The sequence below is a fragment of the Cyprinus carpio genome, unplaced genomic scaffold (assembly GCF_018340385.1).
Source record: "Cyprinus carpio isolate SPL01 unplaced genomic scaffold, ASM1834038v1 S000006493, whole genome shotgun sequence".
In the NCBI taxonomy this organism is placed as follows: Eukaryota; Metazoa; Chordata; class Actinopteri; order Cypriniformes; family Cyprinidae; genus Cyprinus; species Cyprinus carpio.
Genome location: NW_024879166.1, coordinates 545,855 through 573,722, shown reverse-complemented (window position 1 = coordinate 573,722; position 27,868 = coordinate 545,855). Strand labels below are relative to the sequence as shown.

General features: G+C 38.1%; 1 pseudogene; it reads right to left on the bottom strand.

Annotated features, from left to right (window-relative positions):
- Positions 1–205: 205 nt before the first annotated feature.
- LOC109083687 lies at positions 206–27,574 on the bottom strand (annotated as a pseudogene).
- Between the last annotated feature and the right edge of the window lie 294 nt (positions 27,575–27,868).

Genomic DNA, 27,868 nt, shown 5'->3' with positions numbered 1-27,868 from the left:
GTTATACTGTATAAACTAAATCGATAACAGCAGGTAAACAGCTTGACGTTTTACTGCGGCCAGTGAGTCAATATAGACTCGTAGTCCAGAATCAAGTCGCCCTTAGATTTGCAAATATTATGGTCCATTTTTATCGTCCATTTTCTAAGTCTTGTGGCTCAGTTTTTAAGACCATTCAAATGCATCGGCGGCGACGGTGTGAGACTTTCTCCCTTAACAAAATCAACCAACCAAATGACAGAAAAAAACATTTATAACCCCCTTACTGCAAAGAAAGATGTTCCCAGTGACATGAAAAATCAACAAGAAGCCCCATGATAAAACCAAACAAATCTGACACAAATTCTCTCACTCGGACGGGCAAAAAGGCACAGACACACATTCGTTCGCAGTCGCTCCGACTTTGTCAATATGCACATCGTCAGCAACTTTCCTAAAACACGGACGCCAAAGATTGCGACACCATCCCTGCAAACGAAAGGAAAACAAAAGCCAAACCTCCCGCACACTCCAAAACATCAACAATAAATTAAAACATGTAGCTGGAAAGCAAAGCCAAGTCTTTGAGATATTAGTTGAAGAAAGCTGATTGGTGTCATCTGGCGCGCCGGGATGTTGGGTGCGCAGCAGGCAGGTTTGAGGACAAGCACAGTCAGGGAAAAAGAGAAATAAAAATAGAGTGTGTGTAGCAATTAAAACTGGGTCCCAATGTGGCCGTCGGTGGTACCACGAAAATGCACACACAGCACGAGTCTGAACACCCGCCCCCCGCCCCCCCTCCGTCAGTTTGCGTTTCCAACCCCCCAGTGTCCTTCCCCGGCCCAGGACGGAGAACGGCATGTGGGGCGCAATGGGCTGTTTGCCCTGCAGGGGGAGCCAAATGGCACTTCCCCTGCCCTGCACCCCCTCTCTACCTGTCCTTCAACTCCTGCGTCACGCGCTTGGTGATGCGGCCGCAAAACAGACCCATGAGGAACAGCAGGATCACGCACATCGCCAACATGCTCAGGATGTAGTTCTTGGCAGGAGACGTGAAAACCTGCCCGGCCAGATCCGAGAAACCTTCTGCTGGCGCCACCCTATTGAGAAACAACAAAAACAATATGAACTCGTGCTTGTAAAAATTCCCAGATTCCATCACCAGCAACTTGCATTGCTCATACTTTATCAGCTTTACATGTACACAAATTGCAACGCTAAATATAGTTAATCTTAAACTATATCTATATCTAATAACTGCTATTTTTGGCGCAAAGTACATTGAGATTCTATCATAAAATTCGAAAAGAAAATTTGTTTTAAATTGTTGTTAAACTATTCTTCAATGTGACGATTTACACAATATTTTCTATGTAATCTGTATGCATCTAATGTAAATTGGGGTTCGTTTATAAAAATGGAAACAGGTTTACAAAGTGTAAGTGTCTGGAGGAGAGTTTTCAGCGAGGTCCATTTTCTACGCAAATTATCTGAAACGTTCCCATATATTTATATTTCATGAATGATGCTTATTGTTCGTAAAGTTTTCTTGCATAAACTGCTGCACTGAATTACATTTAACCATCAAATCTGAAATTTACAAATGTTTTGTGAACCTGGAAAGTGTTTTGGGGAAGGCCCATTTTATGATTACTCCATATATACTCTAGTTCTTGCGCAATTTTGCAATTGTATGCAACAATTTTTATGATGTGTAAATTTTTTGTACAAGCATCCTTACTAGGGCTGCCACTAACGATTATTTTGGTAATCCAGTAATCTGTCAGTTATTCTAACAATTAATCAAGTAATCGGATAAACCCAAGCAAACCATAACCTTTAAAATTACTTAAAATACATAATAGCAATGAGGCAATAATTAGTTCAAGCAATAATTAGTTCAAAACAATAACAATTAGTTAAACTAAAGTATGAAAAGCAAGCGATCATATGGTTTTATTGAATAAAACTAATAAAATGCATAATGCATTATAACAAACAGAGCTAATGTACAACAAATGCCTGCAGAGGGAAGAGACAATTGTTTTTACACTTACTGTGCGGATAATCCTTGTTTAATATTGACATGTCCACTTAATCTTTAATATTTGGCTATTTCTTTACGACAGAAATGCTAAAGCCACTGGAATTTCTTCAAAATGTGGACATCAAAACATGTAAACTCAGAGCGAGGGTTTTGAGCTTTTATTTTGAAATCGCGATGAACAGTAGGCTAACATGTTCAGAAAGATATTGATGTATTTTCCTGTGTTGCCGTAGGTTTATAAATGATTTATCATACAAATATGATGAATTGGTGTAGGCTTCTTTCCCAGATGAAGGTTATAATAAACAAACTCTCAGTATATGCAGAGATGGAGTTTGAGACATTCCACACGTTAATGATAACAGTTTGTGTGGAGCAGCATTTACTCTGAACGGAGCCACTCTGAGACTCACGTTGGTATGTAAATAAAGCGCACATATTAATCTGGCATTGCACATATTTATTTAATTGAATTGTAGCGTGTGTGAATTCACAATAGCATTATGCTTTATGATTTTAAAATGGGTTTAATATATCACGCAGCTTTGCAAGATGGTCTAATAATGCTTTTCATGGATTCTCGTCCATGGAATGCGCCACTTCTGATATTTTGCCAATTAATCAATACGGGCAAAATGCAATCGAGGATATTTTTTTTGAATCGAGTACTCGAATTGAATCGAGGAATCATGACAGCCCTAATCCTTATGCAAACAAACTGAATGAGAAAATTTACGTAACATTTTCAAATTAAACCGTGAAACCATACTTACAAATTCTTACATTTTTGCATTTAATTTAATGTGACAATTTACGAAGTTTTTTCTACGCAAAAAAAGAACGGAAGACTGTTCTCTGAGCTAAATATTATCACAATTTTCATAATAATGGTTTAATGATTGAATTAAAGCCGCAAGCAGCGATGAAAGGGCCCTCGCACCCGGGCTCACCACCACCCGGTGGCCATAGGAGATCAGCGAACGTTGGACCATATGCGTTTAAAATCGTAAATATTTGTGCCACATTTCCTGCTGCCAACAGGTGGCGCTATGATCATAACTGAATATCGGCATGTAAATGTCTTCAGACCAGGACTTTTACCAAACATGCAAAGTTTCAGGCAGATCAGACATTGCATGTTTAAGTTAGTGTAAAAGAAGTAATTTCCTGTTGCCAGCAGGTGGCACATAAGACTATAAATAAATATTGGCCTAAAGATGAGTTCAGGCCAGGACTCTTATAAAAACGTGTGAAGTCTGGGGCAGATTGGGCATTGTATGCAAGAGTTATAATAACTTCCTGTTTCATAGTAATAATAGCATCCTTTAGCACATAGTAAGTTTTGCTAGCATGTTTGAGAATATTTCTAGCATGATTAGCACACAATGGCATATTTTACGGTGTTGCTAATAGTGCATAAAACTATTAAAACATGTCACTTCCTGTTGTCAGTAGGTGGCACTACAACTATAACCAAATATGAGCATGTAGATATCTTCAGACCAGGACTCTAATCAAACTTGTGAAGCTTGAGGCAGATTGGACATAGTATGCACTAGTTACAGTAATGTTCTACTTCACTGCATTAATAGCATGCTTTAACACTGAGCTAAGTGTTGCTAGCATGTTTAAACATGCTTCTAGAATTTTGCCAGCCTATTTAACACATGTTGATGCTTTTTATTATAATGCAAGGAGTCCATAAGAGTGTTAAACATGCCACTTCCTGTTGCCATCAGGTGGTGCTTTGACTATAATCAAATACAGGCATGTTGATGTGTTCAGGACAGGACTCTTGTGAAATGTGTGAAGTTTGGGGCAGATCGGATATTGCTAGCCTGAGTTACAGCAACTTCCTTTTTCACTGCATTAGTAGCATGCTTTAGCACTTAGCTAAGTGCTACTAGCATGTATAAGTATGTTTCTAGCATGTTGCCAGCCTATTTAACACTTGTTGACACTTTTTAATATGTTCCTAGGAGTCCATTACAGTGTTAACTATGTCACTTCCTGTTACAAGCAGGTGGCGCTATGTCTATAACTGAATTTGGGAATGGGTGTTTGTTCAAGGCATAACACCTATCAAACGTATGAAGTTTGGGGCAGATCGGACATTGCTTGCCTGAGTTACAAAACTTCCTGTTTCATAGTATTAATAGCATGCTTTAGCACTTAGTTAATGTTGTTAGCATGTTTGAGAATATTTCTAGCATTTTTAGCACACAATGGCATATTTTTTTTGTTTGCTAATAGTGCATATCAGTGAAAAACATGTCCACTTCCTGTTGCCAGTAGGTGGCGCTATAGCTATAAACCAAATATGAACATGTAGATGCCTTCAGGCCAGGACTCTAATCAAACTTGTGAAGTTTGAGGCAGATTGGACAATGTATGCTTGAGTTACAGTAATGTTCTATTTCACTGCATTAATAGCATGCTTTAACACTGAGCTAATTGTTGCTAGCATGTTTTAGCATGCTTCTAGAATTTTGCCAGCCTATTTAACACATGTTGATGCTTTTTATTATTTTGCAAGGAGTCCCTAACAGTGTTTAACAAGACACTTCCTGTTGCCAATAGGTGGCGCCATGACTATAACCGAATACGGGCATGATTGATGTGTTCAGGACAGGACTTTTGTCAAACGTTTGAAGTTTGGGGCAGATCGGACATTGCTGGCCTGAGTTACAGCAACTTCCTTTTTCACTGCATTAGTAGCATGCTTTAGCACTTAGCTAAGCGTTGCTAGCATGTATAAGTATGTTTCTAGCATGTTTCCAGCCTATTTAACACTTGTTGACACTTTTTAATATGTTCCTAGGAGTCCATAACAGTTTTAACCATGTCACTTCCTGTTGCCAGCAGGTGGCGCTATGACTATAACTGAATTTGGTCATGAGTGTTGTGTTCGGGACAGAACACCTATCACACATGTGAAGTTTGGGGCAGATCCGACATTGCTTGCCTGAGTTACAGCAACTTCCTGTTTCACGGCGAAACATCAAACTTTTCGTCAGGCTGCCAGGGACACACCCCTTGACAAAAAACTCAAAATCTTCGCAATTTAACATCACAAAGGTCTTATGATGACCCTCACCAAATTTGAAGACAATCCGATTAAAACTGTAGGAGGAGTTCGTCAAAGTACGAGGCATGGAAATGGCAAAAAATGCACAAAAATCATACACGAAATTCAAAAGTAACTTACTTCCTGTTGAATTTTGGATTTTGTACCAATAGACTTTTTTGTAGATAATGGTGTGCCTACACGTGTGTACCAATTTTCATGCATGTACGTGAAACGTAGCTCGAGGCGCACTCCGTAGAAATTTAATAGGTGGCGCTATTCGAGCCATTTTTGCCACACCCACTTCTGAAACCTATATCAGATGTAAATTTTCGCCAGTTCTGATGCGTGTGCAAAGTTTCGTGAGGTTTTGGAGCATGTTTAGGCCCACAAAAATGCGACTCATTGGCGAAGAAGAAGAAGAAGAAGAAGAGAAGAAGAAGAAGAAGAAGAAACGGAGCAATTCCAAGAGGGTCCTCGCACTGCAGTGCTCGGGCCCTAATTACACAGAATATATAAATTCCTTTAACACTTTAAAGGCATGTTGGCAAGTCTGCTAAATGTTCTTCGAACAAGTTTATTGAAACTGATCTTTGAAATACGTGACTTCCTTAGAATTTAGCCAAAACTAGATATCTTAGCAAGCAACATAAATGTAGAACAGCATTTATGTAGTGAGCACACCAAGTTTTGGATCATCACTCTAGTGTTATGTTTTGGAACAACAATTAGGAAGATATTATAGTTGAGGATTGGGTAAACGTTTACCTTAGCGGCGTAACTCCACATGTCAATGCGGTCCTGTAATCTCTTCTTACACTCCGGCTGGAGTCTCACACGCTTATCTTGGAGAGCCTCCATCAGACAGGACATCTCTGCACAAACACAGAAAACAGTCATTAATATCTAGTATTAATTCACATTAAATCATTTCCAGAATTCCTTACGTCTTCCTCGGCCCGGTGGGATCGCAGCACACTGGTGCTTGATGTCCAGCGCGCATGCTGTGTGCAGAACTGGATCCACAAAGATGTCCGCCTTACTCTCCTTCAGTATGTTGAGAACCTCCTACAGCGGGAACAGCCAGTCAGGAGAGTCGTAAGCAAGTGAACTGTGCAACTTTCCCATCGGTTAATTGAAGGCCAAAGCGCTCCTTACCTTTTTACAGCCTTCATGGCTGATCTTCAGCAGGTTGATTTTCAGACACTCCTCAACCTGACCCGTCTGCTCCTGCGCAGCTACCTCCTCCGCACAGAGCCGCGGGATCTGGGACAAACAGACATTTTTAGTCATTCAAGACCAAAACATCTCAATGCACATCATACTAAGACAGTGAATGTTACCTCATCAGTGCACTGGAGCTGCAGCTGCGGGTCGAGCCTGTAGTCCAGCGCAGACTCCTGCAGAATGACACTGATCTGGCCCTCACAGTCCGGAGAGAGACGCTGGAGACACAAACACACACTCTTATATGGAGTAAAGGTGCTTTGGTGTATGTGCATTCACAGCAATTACGGTTCGGACCTGGTCTGCGTATTTGAGTTTGAGGCAGGAGATGACCTGCCCCTCCAGCTCGTTGTCGTCTTTGGCATTGTTCAGAATGCCCTGGCAGAACTTCGGTATGTCCGCTTTGCAAGCCTTTCTCAGCACAGGGTTCAGACGATAGTCTAGAATGGAGGGAAGAGAATCAAATTTGTTGATGGAACAAGGTTTTTCATTCATTTGCTGCTTTAGAACATTAGGGACTTTACACGAATGGGGCACTCTAATCTCATTACTTTTTATAGCAATAATGACACACGAATGTAAATGTGACACCCTCAAACGAATTCAACTCTTTCTAAAGTATGGTGGGAAGACATTACAGTTTCATTGTGTTTTCTCAATTTTTACAGAACATGTAGCACTCACTTCAGTGGTCAAACTCAGCCATTCACACCTGTTACTGATGTTGTTATTGATGTAAAATGATGGAGCTAATATTTTTCCTTTTAATTCATTGTAAATACAATTTATTAATAACTACAAACCAACATTTAGTCTCAAACTGGTTAGCCCACGCTGAGAGAAAGCGTAATTTAGGCAAAACATACAACCCTGTTGCAACTCCGTTACCCATTTTAGCCAAATTGAATTTCAAATCTTGAAAATCTCTGAAAATGATTTCCGTTATATTGATTTAATGGTTATTAGTAGAAAATAAAATAAGTGTTACTGAAAAATGTTTATTACTTGGTTTTTAAGTAGTGCTGTCAAATGATTAATCGCGCATATATATATATATATATAAAATATTTACTTTTGTGTGTGTGTGTGTGTAACAGGGTTGAAAAAAAAATCCTCCTTTAAATTAACAACAAACCAACTTCATTCCACTTTAGAATAAAATGTTTTTTTTTAACAGGTCAAATTTTTTAATTTTAAATTACATTTTAAATTATTATGAATATGAAAAAAAAAAGGTTTTTTAAACTGTATTATTACATCTTCAAAATTTTTGTAACGGGGTTGATAAAAAAAATCTACATTTAAATAAAAGCAAAACAGCTCATTAAATAATTACATACTGATGAATTTAAAACCTTTCGCTAACCTGTCGTAGAAAGAAAACTTTTGAAACATAGCATTAATAAAGCTTCCTGTTAATTGGTTTGCTGCCTCTAATTCTGAGGATAAATATGTAAGTGATTCAAGAAAAGCTCCTGAGTATGTATACGTGTATATGAGGATGTAGTGGTAATTGTACCTGTGTTCTGGGTGATCTGTCTCTTGGTAATCATTTGTTTGCATTTCGGGTCCATTAGCTCGCTGTTCTTGTTTTGTTTGAGACACTGTAACATGTTCTTCGCATCCGACTCACTGCAGAAGCGCTGCATGATAAACAATAAAATAAAAGTTCAATCGTTTATATAGGATTAATCAAACAATGTCAAGCCATCATTTAACTCTAGGGTGTTTCAAGATGTAATTGACGAGGTTTCACACCCTGATCATCTGCTTGCAGACTCTCATGAGCTGGAAGTCGAGTTCTGGGTCCATCATTTCATTCTCCTGCAGTTTGAAGACTTTCTGATGGCACTGCTGGGTCAACTGCTTCTTTTTTTCCTTCAGACACTCGATCACCTGATCCCACACAAACACACAGATGAGCAGATCATTACGGTTAAACAGAGGACCAGAGGGAGTTATGACGGATGTACCTGAGCGTTTCCGAACACCACGTTCTGACAGTGCTGCTTGATGTCCTGCCCACAGCTCTCATACAGATCCGGCTCCAGACGGATGTCCTCAGACTGCACGACACACAACGACAAATCTCAGCCTCACAGGATACGAAACACAACATACGCAGCACAAATAATCAGACATGTTCAAATATATACACTGACCATCTCCAGTTCTTCCACTCTGAGCTGTTTACGACACTTCATGGAAACACGCTGCTCTCTGCCTTCCTGTAAAGTGTCGTTCCTCACCGTGGTACTCAGACAGATCACCACATCCACCCTAAGAGTAAACAGACCACCAAAACCTTCCCATCATGGATTTCGCGATAATGACAATAGATTAAGTTCAATTATTTTGGTTGAGTGTGTTTTTGTGCTGGTACATTGGCTGCTTTAGGCCTGTCGAGGATAAACAAATATGACACTAACACCACCAGTAGGTGGCGACAAGTGCGTGTCTTAATTAGTGATTCATTGAATCATTCATTCAAATGATTCAATTCATCACACAGCCGATGCTTTTGGACTCTCAGGACGTGATGTTGTTTTTTTGCATATACTCATACATAAAGTCAGCTCACACATCGGTAAAACAACAATTGCAATATTACTCTTGATAAATATCGCTCACCCCTGACGATAACATAAAACGCATAAAAGCAGTTATGAAACATTCGGTTTGTTTGACAGCCACGTGCTCACTTCTTTTTGATGTTGGGGCACAGTTTGAGCACGTCCTCCTTGCACGCCATCTTGAACTTGTACGAGAAGCGAAAGTCCTTCATCTGGATCTGAGGGGAGGAGGAATGGACGGTTGAGACACAACAGTAGTAACCGTAGGAAGAGCGAGAGTGTGAATTCGTCAGACGTACCAGCTGGAAGTGTGTGACTCCGACGGCGCATTTCTCGTTCATTTCCTTCTGGTGCTTATTGGCAACGAGGCACTCCATCAGGTCCCCTGTGTCTATCTGATTATCAGCCACCTCCTGCGAGACAAACAGACGGAAAAAAACAGAGCAAATGAAGAAAAAGAAAAAACAAGCTACTTAGTACATTTATTACAAGGTTTTAAGAGATGAAAAAAATTATTTGTGACTTGCATGACAGTAGGACTGGATCACGGGCTCACAGGCTCGAATCAACAACGCCTCAATCTGAATGTCCTGGAAAACCAGACACACCAAAATCAGTCCAAACCCACCCCCAGACGTCTGACGTCTAGCAGAGAACAATAGCACCCAAATATAGACACGGAGGCTTTTTAATTTCAGAGTCAAACTGCTGTAAAAATAAAAATAATCACAAAAAGATTTTATTTTGTACCTCGGACTCCAATTCTGTGAGGTTTCCCACCACTTCCCTGCAAAGAGGGACCAGATCATCTAAATGATCCTGCAAGCACTCCAGTTCCTGACGGACAAAACACACACAAACACAGAGACATGCTTCACTTCAGAACTGGGATCTTTTTTTGCGGAAAAACACATTCAAACTGTGTTTCCGTAACTGCCATTTTCCAAGAATATGAAACATTTGCTGGCGTCCCAAGACTTTTTGTAGAGATTACAGGCACAAATCTCATGTTTTAAAAAAAATCATTCTCCAACATAAAATATAAAATAAACCTAGCATCACCGGCAGTCCCATTTTAGAAGCTGACCTTCTTTTGTGCAACACTTAAATTCAAATCATAAAAAATAAATATAATAATAATAATAATAATAACAACAATAACAATAATAATAATAATAATAATAATAATAATAATAATAATAATAATAATAATAATAATAGGCATTTACATTACTGTTGTAATACTTCACCCATTTTGTGTTCAATCCTGTTACCACATAACATTCCTAACATTTCTTAAAATTGTGACACACAGGAAGTAACATTCCTGGAATCTTCATGAAACACTGCTAGAACATTCCATTTTATCAAACTTTACAAACACTGTAGTGCTGACAGCATTCACACAATCATTCAACCCTGTTACTACAGTCATTAAAAAAAGGGATAAAACTTCATTTTAAGTAACAGGGTTGCAAAAATTGTATACATAAAATAAAAAAAAAATAAAAACCTGCTCTGTCCATTTGTAAGAAAAAAAAAAGGATTTCATTGCATACTCTCATATCACTGAGATCCTACTATAATTTATATTTGGAAATAGCATTTATTTATTAATTTATTTTTATATTTGACTTTTTTAATTTTGTATGCAATTAATCAATTTAAATGTAATTTAGTAATTTTATTGTGCATTTTTTTTTAGTTATTTTTTATATCCATTTTAACATCAAGTCCTACATAGTAGAAGTAACAGGGTCACAAAGACTGTAATCCTCATAACATGAACAGAAAACAAAACCACTGACCACTGATTTAAGAAGAAAAAAGGATTTCATTGCACCTAACCCATGGAAATTGACAGTTATAATTAGTGCCATCTTGTATACGGACCTGCCCAGCTTCAGTCTTCTCACTGCACCACTTCCCGAGGTCTGTCATGCATCGCTGCTGCAGCTCCGGATCCAGTTTCACATCCAGGGCCCTCTGGTGGAGGATCCTCTGAACCTCCGTTTTACAGTCCCGAGATAACTACAGATCGACTCAGACACATTAGCACATACTTATACACACACTCACACACCCACAACCAATCAATCAGACCCGTCCACAAACAGCGATCTGTGTGCACCGGTCTGACGGGTGTCATGAATTTTGATACCATTACCATAAACGTTACAAGAATTTTATTCAATTTTATTATTTTTAGATTAGTCTGTAAAACAAACTCCCAAGACCCACACCATTTGAGTTAATTTCCTGTCAATCACTACTCATTTAAAGCCCACAACATGAATTAATGTTATTTCAGTCTCGGCAATTGAAGACGATTTTGATTTATTCCAGCTTCATCACATTTACTCTTAGAGTGAACGTCACCAGACCTGTCAAGAACATAACCGAGGCATACTTCACAACAAAAACCAACTAGAAATGTGTTTAACACCGTTTTGAGACCATTAAGATTTTCTGCACCGTGACATTAATTAATGCTGATTTTAATAAAGAGTAAAAGTACAATAAAGTACTTGTATAATGTATAAATAAAATGCAAATAAATAAAATGCACAGTGCCCTCCACTAATATTGGGACACTTGATAAATATGAGCAAAGGCGGCTGTGAAAATAAATCAGCATCATTTATCAAAAAATTCACAATATTCTATCCTTTCAGTGGAGTAAAAAAAAATTAAAAGTGGGGGGGGGGGAAATCACATGATTTTTTTTCCCTCTAGTTCATGTTGGCCACAATATTGCAACGTCCTTTTCCCAAGATAACAGCTCTGAGTTTTCTCCTGTAATGCCTGATGAGTTTGGAGAACAGCTGACAAGAGATCAGAGACCATTCCTTCATCCGGAATCTCTCCAGACCCTTCAGATTCACATCATTCTTCTCTTCAGTTCACCACACTCATGCTCAGAGGACTGGGACGTCCATGGCAGAAGATTCATTTTGTGCTCAGTGACACATTTTTGTGTTGATTTTGATGTTTGTTTTGGATCATTGTCCTGATGGAAGATCCAACCACGGCCTATTATAAGATTTCTAACAGAGACAGTCAGGTTTAGACTTTTATCTGTTGGTATTTGATGTACAGGACCTCCGGCAGAAAAACAGGCCCACAAGATTATAAATACAGCAGTATATTTAACCCTGGGCATGTAGTACTTTTTTAACCCCTGCCTGCACCGAATCTGGTGGGTTTGCTGCCAAAACGCTCTTTGTTTAGTTTCGAAGTTCCAGTCGTGTCTGACCACAGAATATACTGGAGTTTGTTTTCTGGAGAGTCTCTGGCTGCTCAAACTCTCCTCCTCACCGTTCATTAGTCTGATACAGACACACGTTCTCTTCCAGGCAGATTCGTAACATCTTTAGTTGACTGGAACTTCTTAATTATTGCCCTGATGGTGGAAATGGCTCTTCTCTTACAAACATTTTCTGTTTTGTGAACCTCAACAGTTTGGTTCTGCACATCAGAACTACATTCTTTGGTTTTACTTCTTGTGATGGTTGATTTCGGGGAATTTGGCCTTTGTGTTCCTCATATTTACAATCCTGTGGAACAGGAAGTCATGACTGGAGAATTTCATGCTAAAAATGCAATTATGAATAGGAATATACTTGCATTTTGTAAATGCATTTTTTACTCCTAAGAATTTCTAGGGGGGCCAATAATTGTGGCCAACATGCATTGGAGAAAAACATTAATTTCATATCTGAGTTTCCCCCCAATTTCAAGTGTTTTGCTTCAATGAAAGGTTATAATATTGTGAATTTTTTGAATGAAAGATCATAAACGATGCAGATGCTCACATTTACCAAGGGTGCCAATATTTGTGGGCGGCACTGTATATAATTTGACTTGTGAACTATTGAGAAAAAAAAAAAAAAAAAAAAAAACAACAATATATATATATATATATATAAATAAAATTTTATTGCATTTTCTTCCTGAATTATAGTAATGAGAATTGAGGGAGGTAACAATTTACATTACAATAATGTAACAATGCATAAAAATGTTAATAGTAAAAAAACAAACAAAAAAAAAAAAATTATTGTATGCTAAATCATTTATTTGTACATGTTTCTGAGGTGAAATGTAGCTGAGTCATGTTTTGGACAGGTTTGTGAGATTCGCCTCCTTAAGGAACCAGAAGATACTTACATTCGGCTTCTCGTCTGAGCTTACATCAGAAGTTTCTGATGATCCCTATAGTTACATTTAGGAAGCCGCAGATAAGCTATTGTTTCTCAATTTCCTATTTCCTGATAACTCACAATGCAGAAGTTAATGTCTAGAGTGTAAGATGAGGGTGTTTAGCGAGCGGCAGTCGTACCCGTCGTCCCTGCATCTCGGTGCGGTAAGCGTGCCGGTACAGACAGGAGAAAACGGCTCCGGGCGGCATGAACTCGCTGGTCTCGTTCCAGCCGTGAGTGTGACAGATGCGGGCCGCATCGTTCTGACACTTTTTGTACAGGATAGGGTCCAGTCTGTAACCAGAACCACAGGGAAAAGTTTGAACATGAACTCACATTTAACCCCAACAGATATATGAACAGGATCTCATATGACAAATCTCAGAGTTTTAAGATCATTATCTGACGTAAAATGAAACTGGCTGTGACAGTTGTTTTGACCTGCTAAACAAAACGAACAAGGGTGTCTAAAGATATAAACAAGTTAAATTTAAGACCTTTTTAATACCACCTTATGTGAAATTTAAGACCAAACTTAAAAAAATACACATTATATTACACACGTATATGCAATATTTAACGTTTAACGTAAAATGAAAGCAAAATATCATTGCAGACAAAAAATGAACTTTCCAATAATATCCCATTTAAAATATCCCCACAAAAGCACCGCATCAATATTTTCATCAGTCTTTCAATTCAATATACACTACAGGGCTGTTACCAATCAAATACAACTGCATTACATAATGTTATCAGATTAATGTTTTAAATAAAACTGAATATACAACTAAGAAATGTTGGGGAAAAATGCATACTTTTAAACGTGAGACTAAACCGCCAGTAGGTGGCGGTAAATCACTTATTCCTTCGACTGATTCGTTCAAAATGCTGAATCATTCAGTAACAAAACGGCGAGTGTTTATCAGAGAATGTGCAATACATCTGTTTTGATCTTTGGAGCTATTTTTTGTTGGTGAAATAGAACAAAACAGTCGATTGTGTGTAAAATGTAAGTTTAACCACTTGTTTGTTGAACTAAAATCAATGTAACATTTGAAATTATGAAAATATTCAGCAAAACAGCTCCCTTTGGTACTAAACAACATTGTGTTGTCAATAAACTAAACATTTTGAACTTTCACCTCAGTATGTTTTTGTTCTGTGAGTTTTCTTTATGTGCGTCGTTTACGCTCATTTGATTTGATTTCTTCACGGAAGTCTGTCACAGAGAGAGGCAGCACGAGCCTCAAAAGCGCCACACTGATAGCACAAATACACTCTCCATTATAATATCAATCGCTGTTTAAGCTGAATGTAATAAAACCAGAACAATCATTCTTGTGTTTCGATGCATCACTAATTATTTATTGTCACTTAAGTTTTAATCAGGCTATTTGTCCTGCAAGTAAAATTCTCACGCAATTTTTCAGTAAAAAAACCCCATAAATAGTAGGACTCGTGGCCACCCTAAAAAAATAAAGAAAACAAATAAAAACAAAAAAACAAAAGCAAATAACAAAAATAAAGCAAATAAATAAATAAAAACAAAGGAAACAACAACAACAACAAAAACAACACTAAAAATAAATGACAATAAAAAACAAACAAAACTACAACAACAACAAAAGTAAAAAAACTAAAAACAAAATGAAAAAAAAAAAACACTAAGCAAATGGCAAACAAAAAACATAAAAAAAAAACAAACAAACAAAAAAAAATAAGTAAAGACAAATGGGGAAAGAAATACTAAAAGCAAATGGCAAAAAACAAACAAAGCAAAAGACAACAACAAACAAAAAAACAAATAAAACAATAAAAACAAACACACCAAAAAAAACAAACAAAAAAAAAAAACACTAAAAACACGACAAAATAAAACAACAAACACTAAAAATTATTTGGCACTATCAAATATTAGCATCATAATATTTAGCCTTGTCTCATTTCGTGCTCAATCCTGTCACATGATTTCTCTTTCACAAAAAAAGTAACATTACTTTAAATTGCGACACACAAGTAGTAGCTCTACTGCATTCTTTCTGAAGCACAGACAAAAAAGAAAGCACCTGAAGTCATCATTCAAAAGGTATATACATGGGATTAAAAGTAAATCGTGGGATTAAAATGGGATTTAAATTAAAAGTGTGGAATAAAACCTAATTGCACAAAAACTCTTGAGGTTTGTGACTCACTTCCAGTCTCTGGAGATGAAGTACTGCAGCTCTAGCAATCTGTGTCACAGTCTTCAACCATCTTATCAGTGTACATGCTCCATCAGACAAGCAGGTCCTACACACACACACACACACACACACATCAAAAATATAACTCACAGAAACCAGGTCAGCTCACGGGAAAGTTTTTTTTCACAACAACGATCAGCACACGGGAAAGTTTATGGCAGAACAGGTTTGGTCAGAGCTATTATTGCAGTGCCTCAAGCAACAGAACAGGCTTTGCTATGAAACGCACATGCAAAACATCTCTAATATTTGTTCAATTTCAAGGAATGGAAAAAAACATCATGTCTGAAATGATAAGGATGAGTAAATGTTGACTCGTTTCATTTTTAAGCGAACTTCTTCCCGGAACATTTCGTGTTTACCAGCAGGGGATACTTTCTAGCTGGAGCTCTGGGCCAAATATCTCAAACACAAGCGCACTCACATGGGGGTCTCCGTTTCGGATGTGTTTTTGCAGGCGGTCCTGGATGACGGACTCACAGGCCTCATTCAGAGCGCGATCAATGCGATAGTCGGCCCCGGGGTCTGTTTCCTGTATCAGTGTCTGGAGCTGATGGGACACACAGTTATGAAAGCCATAATCAGAGTCATTCATCACAGCCGCTGCATTATTTAACATGAATGAATATCTCACGACTTTATTCATGATTTAAATCAATCAAACCCCAGTTCATTAATCACAGGAAGTACTTTAACACAATGAATGCACACAATTATCTTGATATTTTTTCAGCCTCTTGGTGATATTTATTATCTTCATATTTATGCATTTCTTTTTTTTATCAGAATAATCAATATTTTGACTAAACAGCCAGAGAAAAGGGTATTCAAAATGTTAAATTCTTTCCTTCTATCTATCTATCTATCTACTAAAAAAAAAAATACTAAAACAAAATAAAGTAAACAAAAAAAAAAAAAAAACACAAAAATCACCAGATATGGATATCTTAAAAACAAACAAAAAAACCTAACTAAAAATCAACAAAAAAACCCTTAAAAAACAAAAAAGAAAAAAATTCAAAATAAAATTCAAAAAAGGAAAAACAAAAAACGAAAGACACTAGATACAGCGATATCTTTCTAAAAACTAAAATCAAAACAAAAATAAAAACAAAAAGCAAACAAACAAACAAAAAAACTAAATACTAAACCAAAACAAAATGATAAATACTAAAAACAAAATCTCAAAATCAAAAATAAATAAAATAAACACACAAAAATCAACAGATATGGATATCTTTCTGACAAAAAACAAAAACAAAAAATTAAAGAATTAAAAAATTAAAAATACAAACAACAAATAAAATACTTAATAGTTAGAGCGATATCTATCTCTAATAAAAAAACAAACAAACAAAAAACATAACATAGAAAATAACAAATAAGTGTATTGGAAGTTAATATACTTTGTTTTGACACAATGTGGAAAATAAAGTTTCTGTTCATCAGCCAAATGGTCATAAAATCAAAAATAACACCAGCTTTCAGGCATTAATTGGCCTGGACAGCATATTGAGTCATTGCTAATACTGAATGTATCTGTGTTATTCACGATATCGACCAGACCGACCTGCAAGTGAGCGTATCGAAGAGCATTTAAACTCACAGCTTTCTGGCAGTGTCCTTCCAAGATGCCCTTGTCCCGGGACACCCTCATGAGGCAGTGCAGGGTTCGACCCTTGTGGTGCAGGCCGGAGCAGTGCGTGTCAATCTCCCCTCTGCAATGCAGCACAATCTCGGGACTGAGCGAGTAATCCTCCATCAGCATGCGCCTGTAGTCCAGCATCTCTCCCTGACACTCGCCGCTCACGGGTTTGACCTGCGGTAGCACCAACCAACACATGTGGAAAACAAAACTGCAGGGGGCAGAGCCTGTGCCCGTCCACATCACATCAGAGCCTCACCTCGGTGCACGGCCGCCTCCAGACACAGCAGCAGGTACGAGAGCTTGGCCTCTCTGGCTCGAGGCATGGACGTGTCCATGTTGCAGCGGTATTTGCGCAGGTCCGGCTTGCAGGCTTTAGCCAGCGAGTAGCTGACCTTGTAGTCCTGAGCGATCAGCTTCTGACGAGTGGAGAGAGCGTCCTTGCACTGCGCAAAACACAGACACTTACATTTGACTGGAAAAATGCGTTTTAAGCAACTTTTGATTTTAACAGCTAGGTAAATAAACAGATGAGAAGAAATTATGGATTTATAAATGGGAAACAGATAAGGGACACGAGTCAGACTTGAACTCATATTCCTCACATGAGCACCATTTTAAAATGAAACATCGCATAGTAGAGCTGTCACAATATCAGATTTTCTCTACATGATTAATGTGACAATTATCTAGAGAACATTTGAAAAATAATGAAAATTACAATAATGCTATCAGTTAAATTCATCTTTCACTGTTTATTTTTTAAACAATGAATCAATTGATAATTGGCCAATAATGTATGAGAATGAGCATCATTTAGTATGATTATTATTAACATGATAATATTTGATTCACAGTTATTGTCAATATTGCAACACCCCAATGCCTAATTATATTTTAAAATAATATATTAAAAAAATAAAATAACATATATTAGAATTAGTGCTGTCAAATGATTAATTGCTATTAACTGCATCCAAAATAAAAGTTTGTGTTTACATAATATATGTTTGTACTGTGTATATTTATTATGTATATATAAATACACACACACACGTATATATATATATATATATGAAATTGTATTTGTTAATAAATAAAATATTAATATAATATAAATTATATTTTAATATATTTACATATATATACACACACACAAATATTTTTGAAGTATTTGTATGTATTTATATATACATAATAAATATACACTGTACAAACACACATGTAAATTATTATCGTGATTAATAGATTTTGAATTAGCTTTTATTTTTATATTTCAGATTATTTTAATATTAAAATAATATTCATTTCAGTTAGTAAAACTTTAGTAGTTAGTTCATTTTAAGTTAAGTTATAGTAATTTATGTCCTTTTTGTTTCTTTATATTTCTATATAGCTCTATAAAAGTATTTTTATTTCAGTTTTAGTAATTCTAGTACTTCAACAAACTTTAAATTTAGTTGCCAAGGCAACACTCCTAATTTTTGTGTACACACACAACATTTTTATTTCTCATGTAAACTTTATATCTAATTTTATTTCAGCTTTGTTTCAATTACCGAAAATGCTTTTAAATGGTTTTTGTTAACAATAACACTAGTCTGGGTCAAGAGTAAAACAACTAAACCTTTGCATAAAAGGCATTTGTAAAGAAGGAAGAGGAAGACTGAGTTGTGGTTGTGTGTGGTTGTGTTATATCTGTCAAGTGAGAACTATTCTGTCTATTTTCTCTGTACACATCACTGTAAACCGTTCTCAGCAACTGCTTCTGCAAGACGTAAACCAGACGTACTTTATCCGACATGCTCTCCTCAAACTTGTGGTTGAACAGACATTTGTAGACCTTTCCTTCTCCTGCTGGAGTCTGAAACAAACGGACAGCACAAACCATTAGCAGAACAGAAGGGCACATTCTGAGTGTGTCTTACAGGATCACGGCTCACGTTTTCACAGAAGCGCTCGCGGTCTTCTCGACAGGCGAAGTAGAGATGCCGATCGAGGTGGAAGTCATCGGAGGAGAGTTCAGCCACGCGCATGATGGCTTTCTTACAGTCCTCTTTGATGGTGTACTGACCCGGCTGCTCCTCGGCTTCAGACACCAGGCCTTTCTCCAGACACGCGATCACCTCGCCCTGAGAGTGGATGTCCTGGAGAGAACAGGGCACAGAGTACTCGCATGGCAGTTTAACAGAAACAAGATACTATTTATCTTAGTTTAATTACATTTGATTCAATTTAAACTTTAAATAAGTGTTAAATAATGGCAGAGATAATCTCAACATTAAAATAAGTTAAAAGAGCTTGCATAATTAAACATCCAGCATCGACTGATAATGTCAGAACTGTTTTATGAATGCACTTCGAGGACAAGAACAGAGTTGCACATATGCATAAAATAAAATAAAAAAGTCTGTAAAGCCTGTATTTGTTGCTTCAGTGTGGCCTACAGTCCTGCGTTTGACACTGATGTAACACAAACTTGCAGAGCTGCTAGAAATACTGTCGCTGTTATCAGAAAGCATCAGACAGTAAACGGTAGTTTAAAAATAAGTGTTACATCCTTTTTCAAAGATTGTGGTCATGCTGCTGCTTTCGGTTACCCACAGTGCACCTGGGCTCACCTTCTCTCCAGTGTTGACGCTTCCACAGTGCAGTTTGTTGATGTCGTCCTTGCACTGGTCCATGAAGCCGCAGATCAGCCGGTAATCGCTGAAGACGATGCTGGTCATCTTGGTGATGTACTGGCTGCACTGGTACTCGGAGATGTTGGTGCGGTGTTCTACCAAACACGACACCAGGTAACCCTTCCCACGGTCCACACCGGCACACTCCTTAATCTGCAAGATGATTGTAAATGGTTTAGTGACTTTGTGGTCGAGTTTGAGATAAAAGCTTGTTTTGCTTTGCCGCCTCCTTGCATACTTACCCCATTGATGGTGGTCTTGCACACCTCGACGGCGACAGACTCGAACTTCGGATCAGTCGTCAGATTGAGCTTATAGTTCCACAGCAGCTAAAAATAAACCAGGACATCTTATTAGCTATTTGTTTTTATAGTGAGCAATAACAGCATTAAAATAATGATGTTTATATATATATATTTTACAATTTTAACAAATCAACTGAAAAAAACAAAAACAAAATATAAAATATTTCACATTAATTTTAAAGTGGCAATGTGTATATTTGCAAAATAAATAAATAAATAATAACAATAATAATAATAATAATAATAAAATAAAATAAAATAAAATAAAATCCAAACAAAACCCAAAACATTCATATGTAAGGCTCAAGGATAGTTAAACTAATTTTTGGGTTGAACAAAATAATAAACTCCTGCTATAGTTTGGCTGGGTTTAACCATCAATTGTCATTCAGATCAACATTCTGGAACAAAAATAACAGAAATAATGTGTAAACACTCACATGATTGCAGTCTGCAGCGATTTCAGTCTCCTAAAGAGAGATTAAGAGGAGTATAAATTATAAGTGTTCACAGAGACAAACGTAATAGGCAGGTTCAGAACTACATGATTTTCAAGACAGACCAGCCCTGTTTAATTAGACTGGCTTCGGGTTCACCAAGCCCCCATTTTTAAGGGGTGTTTAAAACATTTTCTTGTGTTCACAAACAGGTAGAGCGAGCACAACAATATAACCAAACGCAGTGCATCTTGACACAACACTTCTTGTGGGAGGCTCAAAATATTGTGCGAGACGCTGCAGCAACCAAAAATGTCCATCTCAATGTTATTGGTACTGATTACTGAAACTTTGGTACCGTGACAACACTAGTCTCTATCCAATCATTAACATTCTTGTCTAAACATTTGAGTAAGAAAATTCATTATAACAACAACCTGATTAAACTTTACATTTTTTTTTAGCCTTTCTGTTTTTAGTAGTATCACATGTCACATTAATTCACGCTGGGAGGATGTTTGTTCACACTCTCCTGGAGAATCAAATGTTTGCTGAGTAAATACTGAGAGTCTCAAATGACAAAGCACGCTATTTAAAGGGATTGTTCAACCAACAATGACAATTCTGTCATTAATTACTCACCCTCATGTCGTTTCAAACCCCCAAGACCTTCGTTCATCTTCGGAACACAAATTAAGATATTTTTGATGAAATCCGAGAGCTTTCTGACCCTGCATAGACTTCAATGCAACTGAAACGTTCCCAGAAAGGTAGTTAGGACATTGTTAAAATAATCCAAATTAATGAAGATATCACAGGTTTGGAATGACATGAGGGTAAGTAATTATTGACAGAATTTTCATTTTTGGGTGAACTATCTCTTTATGACTAACATACTGAAACAAGACCAACATGCTGGTTTATATGCATGTCAAATAGAGCTGATCGAAATACAGTTTTGATTTCAGCCTCCAGCGATTATGGAAATACAATAATCGAGATAAAACTATTATCACGCCCCATTCTGCTCTCTTTCCAGCGGTGCGCATTCACTCCTCCATAAAAGTCAGATTGTCCGATCATGTCCAATCATGTAACGTGACTTGTAAAATGGGACATGCTTGACAAGTTTATTAGGTTTATTCATGTTTATGAAAGCCTAAGAGAGCTTGTGCTGTTCCTCAGGAGGATTTCTGTGCATGCACTCAGAGACGGAGCAGAACACAGAACTTTTAGTTAGGTGCGTGCCTAAACGGTCAAATACGGTCAAATACGGTACTCTGTGAGTATTCACATAAACTAGGGCTGCACAATTAAATCAAATTTCTAATCGCGATTACAATTATGGATACCACAATTACGTAATCGTTCAAAGTCCACATATTATTATTATTATTATTATTATTATTATTATATAGTTAGTGTTTTCAGCTTGTTTATTTTCATATAAAAATACGGCATGCAGTTGCATCAAACAATGGTATAAACTAGGGCTGGGACAATAAATCGATGCAGAATCGATTCGTGGATCAGTTCTTCGATTTTCAGAATGCATCACGATTCCTCTGCAATCGATTCTGAGCTTAGATTTTAACAGCAGATGGCGTTCTAATCTAGTTTTTTTTTCGCACACTCAAATGCTCATGAAGAAGAGTGCTAAAGAGCACTTGTGCATTTAGCTGAGTCATGTAATTTCACCTCAGCTTAGAATGCTTGTATGACACAAGATTAATTTAAACAGCCCACTGTGAACACCTTTGTAATTCGCTTCAACCTTTTCGAATTTTATGAATTAATATTTTAGGTTCAAGTGTGTGTAAGGATTTGGAAACAAGCAGAGTATGGCTGTTTCTAAAGCATGCAGTGCCATCTGATGTTCAAAACTAAGCTCAGAATCGATTGAAGAAATAATCGCGATGCATTCGGAAAATCTCAGAATCGATGCTGAATCATTTCTCGATTCGCGATGCATCGATTTATTTTCCCAGCCCTAGTATAAACATCAATGTAAATTGTGATAATCGTAATTAATAAATTGCAACTACAATTTCAAGGGAATAATTGACAATTTTGATTTTTGTCATAATCGTGCAGCCCTTACATAAGCCCTCATCGGTTATGTAATAAGTGAACATAAACAGTTGAGAATGAAAATACGTGCGTAACAGTAAATTGGATCCGTGCGGCTCTTAAAGTGACAGCAGCCTAATATTCCTGCTGCTGACTGTGTGCTTAATATTAATTAAAAAAAAAAGACAAAAATCACTTGCTGCTCTTGACTGAAGGACTTTTGCAGCTTAAATAAGAAACAAAGGACATTTAATTCTTACAGTGAAACCTATGCTGTTTTATTTTACATTCAATTATTCAATTCCTGTAGAAGGCTGTTAACTGAATAGCCTAGGCTATACTTAAGACTTGCATAAACTTAAAGCACTGTTTGCTTCATTTGTGTCTTTTACATCTTCTTTTATCATGTTTTTTTACTAATATTATTTAACCTAGTATTCTGCAGCACTATTGAGAATTGTGAAATTTCGCTGGTATCTAAAATGTAGCTAGATGTTGTAGCAACCTTATTTACAGAACATTTCTATTTGATATAGGATAGATTTCATTATCATTAAATAAAACACTAATATAACGTTTTGGTCATGTGGCCCACTCATGATTACAATATTGACCAATGACCACAACTGAGCAGCCTTAATATCAAATAAACAAACAGCTTTCATTTTGGTATAAGTCCCTTTATGATACTCTCTTCCCTGTGCGATTCTTCAAACAGAAGGAACCAGGGGTAAAGCTGTACAGCAATGTTTGGCAGACAAGAACAAAAAATATTTTGCAATGAGTCTTGTGGCAGCCGACTGAGCATTAAAGTTTGACAAATGTGTGACATTCACTGCAATCACTTAAGTGACAAACAGAGAACCATCCGAATAAAAATGAAAGTATTTGACAAATGAGCAGGCGGTAACATGAAGAATTAGACAGAAGGTCAACATCTGAAGAAAACTGAGAGAGTATGCCTTAACATTGGCTTGTAAAGTAAAATAGAGGCCTTTTAATTACATTTTATTCCTCCTCTAATAAACTGCTCTTTGTGATGCGAAAAATTTCAGCAGTCAAGAGCAATCTACATAACAGTAGGGTCTCCCTAACCGTGATGACTTGACACTGATCTTTATTTGAACAGCTGAGAACAAGCCCAGGCAGAAAGAATCCCCGTCACAGCACAGGACAGCTGTTAACGGCCCGCTGTAAATATCAAGTGTGGAATTCTTGATTCCCATGGAGCTGAAGGCCTTGATAAGTCTCACAATGTTACTAAAAATGGCATCCAAATACAACCAAAGACACAGCAAACTGTTGTGACCTCAGCCTGTGCTGAGAGCGTCCTATTAGCCTTTAATAGTTATAATGGGGTTAATCAACTCTAAAAGGATTTAAAGCTACTGAAAAATATATAGCTTCTCTGGGCAATTATGCTGCATCTGTCTATAATATATAATGCAGGTGAAAAATAAATAAAATATCACTCTTATAACCTTGTATGATCATGAAGAGATTAGGATATGGTTTACAGACCAGAAAATCACTGCTTAGAGGACACACTTTGGACTTTTGTCTCCTCAACATCATATAAATGGCCTGGTGACAAGATCTGTTCTCCAGCTGTGTCAGTCTTTTATTTTAGAAAACAGCATTTTTATAAAGCCACCAGGGCCTTTTGCCTCCGGCAGATTCTAAATAAAGGAGGTAAACAAACTGTCTCCATTCAGTCTTTATTTATGAGAAACAATGAGGAACACTGTAAAGATAAATAATTGACCTTACAGTAAGGACTCTCACGGACAGTGATTTCTCCATAGAAAGAGAAAGTCTAAAGTTCATTTATAGCCTGAGAGTTACACAGAAGACTCTGCCGGATATCTTCATATGATCATCAAGCAATAAAATGTTACAAACAGAAAAAAAACAACTGGTAGATCAAAGTGATGACCCAAAAAACCTGGTGTAACAGCAATGGCAAAATAACCTATAACAGCAGAGAAACAACCTGTAATGGTAATGAACAGCCAGAGAAACAACCCGCAACAGTGAGGAACAGCCGGAGAAACAAGCCGCAACAGTGATGAACAGCCGGAGAAACAACCCGCAACAGTGAGGAACAGCCGGAGAAACAAGCCGCAACAGTGATGAACAGCCAGAGAAAACAACCCGCAACAGTGAGGAACAGCCGGAGAAACAACCCGCAACAGTGAGGAACAGCCGGAGAAACAACCCGCAACAGTGAGGAACAGCCGGAGAAACAAGCCGCAACAGTGAGGAACAGCCAGAGAAACAACCCGCAACAGTGAGGAACAGCCGGAGAAACAACCGGAGAAACAACCCGCAACTGTGAGGAACAGGCGGAGAAACGGAAACAACTGGAGAAACAACCCGCAACAGTGATGAACAGCCGGAGAAACAACCCGCAACAGTGAGGAACAGCCAGAGAAACAACCCGCAACAGTGATGAAACAGCCGGAGAAACAACCCGCAACAGTGAGGAACAGCCGGAGAAACAAACAAACCCGCAATTGTGAGGAACAGCCGGAGAAACAACCGGAGAAACAACCCGCAACAGTGAGGAACAGCCGGAGAAACAAGCCGCAACAGTGAGGAACAGCGGAGAAACAACCCGCAATTGTGAGGAACAGCCGGAGAAACAACCGGAGGAGAAACAACCCGCAACAGTGATGAACAGCCGGAGAAACAACCGGAGAAACAACCCGCAACAGTGATGAACAGCCGGAGAAACAAACAACCCGCAACAGTGATGAACAGCCGGAGAAACAACCCGCAACAGTGATGAACAGCCGGAGAAACAACCCGCAACTGTGATGAACAGCCGGAGAAACAACAAACCCTCTTTTTAAAACAACTTTTAACAAGCGAACCCACCTCTTAACAACAACCAAAAAGTTTCATTGTCTGTGGCAGCAGTAGAGGCGGCGCAACTATAACGACATGTGAATAATCCCGCCCTCTCTAAAGTGATTCTAAACTGAAATGGAAATGCAAACCGTGCCGTGCCGAGCCGCACTGTGCCGTGCCGTGCCGTACCACATAGTGGAAAAGCGACATTAAAGGATTGGTTCACTTCCAGAATATAAAATTTCTGATAATTTACTCGCCCCCATGTCATTTAAGATGTTCATATCTTTCTTTCTTCAGTCGCAAAGAAATTAAGGTTTTTTGAAGAGAAAACATTCCAGGATTTTTTTCTCCATATAATGGACTTCAATGGGGACCAACAGATAGAAGGGCCCAAATTGCGTTTCAGTGCAGCTTCAAAGGGCTCTACAGCCGAGGAATAAGAGTCTTACATAGCGAAATGATTGCTCATTTTCTTAAAAAAAAAAAAAAAATTATATACTTTTTTTTTTTTTTGACCACAAATGCTCGTCCTCAGGCATTACATAGTCACGTTGAAAAGGTTACGCCTGACGTAGGCGGAAGCACCAACCCGGTGTTTACAAAGCGAACGTGCAAAGAAAGTCAAACACCAGTTACAAAAAAGGTAAGACAAAGATGTTGGACGATTTTGAAGTTGGAGGAGAAAATGAGAGGAAGTTTTTCGCCCTAACTTTCTGAAACCGGAGTAGAGTACCAGACAAAGAGCTAACCGCACATGACCTTTCCAACGTGATCACGTAATGCGTGAGTCGGGCTAGTGCAAGATGAGCATCTGTGATAAAAAAAAATAAAAACAAGTATATACATTTTTCTTTTTTTAAGAAAATGACAGATCCTTTTGCTAGACAAGATCCTTTATTTCTCAGCTGGTATCATGTAAAGCCCTTTGAAACTGCACCGAAACTGCAATTTGGACCTTCAGCCCCTTGGTCCCCATTGAAGTCCATAATATGAAGATAAATCCTGGAATGTTTTCCTCAAAAACCTTCATTTCTTCTCAACTGAAGAACGAAAGACATGAACATCCTGGCTGACATGGGGGCGGGTAAATTATCAGGAAAATTTTATTCCGGAAGTGAACTAATCCTTTAAGAACCATTCAACAAATGTGCAACAAAAGTAAAAGTGTTGCTCGTAATCAGTAACTCAGAGCTTGGACGGCTCGCATTACACTAACAACGGCAATAAACAGGCCACTTCAGGATCATTATTACACAAGGACCTCAATGGTCATAGTGCTTCCAAGACGGTGCTGCTCCACCAAACCACGGCTAATCCTTGACAAGCTAACAGCAGTGCTCACCTATCACATGTTTGTTTAGAGAGCCCTCTACAAACAAACAGTGCACAACCAGTCAGTCAAGTCAAGCCACAAAAGCATCCAGTCTCTGAAACAGAAATTCAATACACAAGCCAAGGATGAGAACTATAAAGAAGCCATCTAACAGTGCAGGTGACGTCACCGAGGGTGCAGGGGAACTCAGCTGACTCAGACCTCACGTTTGGGCGTATTGGTGAGCTCCAAGTAGGCAACTTATTAGGGATTGAGACACAGCTATAAACAGGAAGCGCTTTTTTTTCAGTTTATTAATCGTGATGCTTATCGAAACTACCTGTATGTGGCATTCAGATGCGTTTTCTAGTCGAACTGCTTCTGGTTGTTAAATATGCATGTGCCTTGTGAATCTAATATGATCTTTAACTTATGAATGTCGCACGAATGCACAAAGACGCTGCAGATCCAGATGTGTGTTACTGTAACACACTATGTAGACTGATGAGCAGTAACCGTGGCTTTAATCGCCAGGCACATGCAGATTGTACTTTAAATACAGTTTTCTTACGTCTTTTCGGTCCTGCAGGCACTCGAGCACGGCCAGGTTGTTGTTCCAGGAGTGTTTGGGGCAGATCCGGCTCACGTCCTCCCGACAGGCCGCCTCCTCCGCGAGCTTCCAGCCGCCGCTGCGCCGGACCGAGGAGGCCCCGTCCAGCGCCGATGCTTTCCCGTCTCCCGCTGCATTTTTGCCTCTTTCGAGATTATCTGCGGGGTTTTCAGCTTCCGGTTTGCCTCCATGAGCAGAACCGATCCAGCCGCAGATGAACATCAACAGCAGAAGTCGCTGCACACGTCTACACGCCGCCATCTTCGCTGAGAGAAGTTACGAATCCTACTACTGGCAAGAGGACGCTCATGAATATTAATTAGCACGCGCTGACGTCGCTTTACGCGTTGTCTTATTAATATTCATGAGCTAAATCCACCATAGTAGTAGGATTCGTCAGTTCAGCGTTCGTTCAGACACAGCGTTCGAGTCCAAACATAGGTCACACAGACCGAGAACTAAAGATACTTTTATTTATTTAGTTATTTATTTATTTTATTTACATTTATTAGGTGAAAGGAAGATAAGAAAGAGAATTTGCCAAATGGGCGGGGCTTAGAGGTGCAAACTTAGAGGTCAGATACGATGTGTACAACTATTTTAATGTT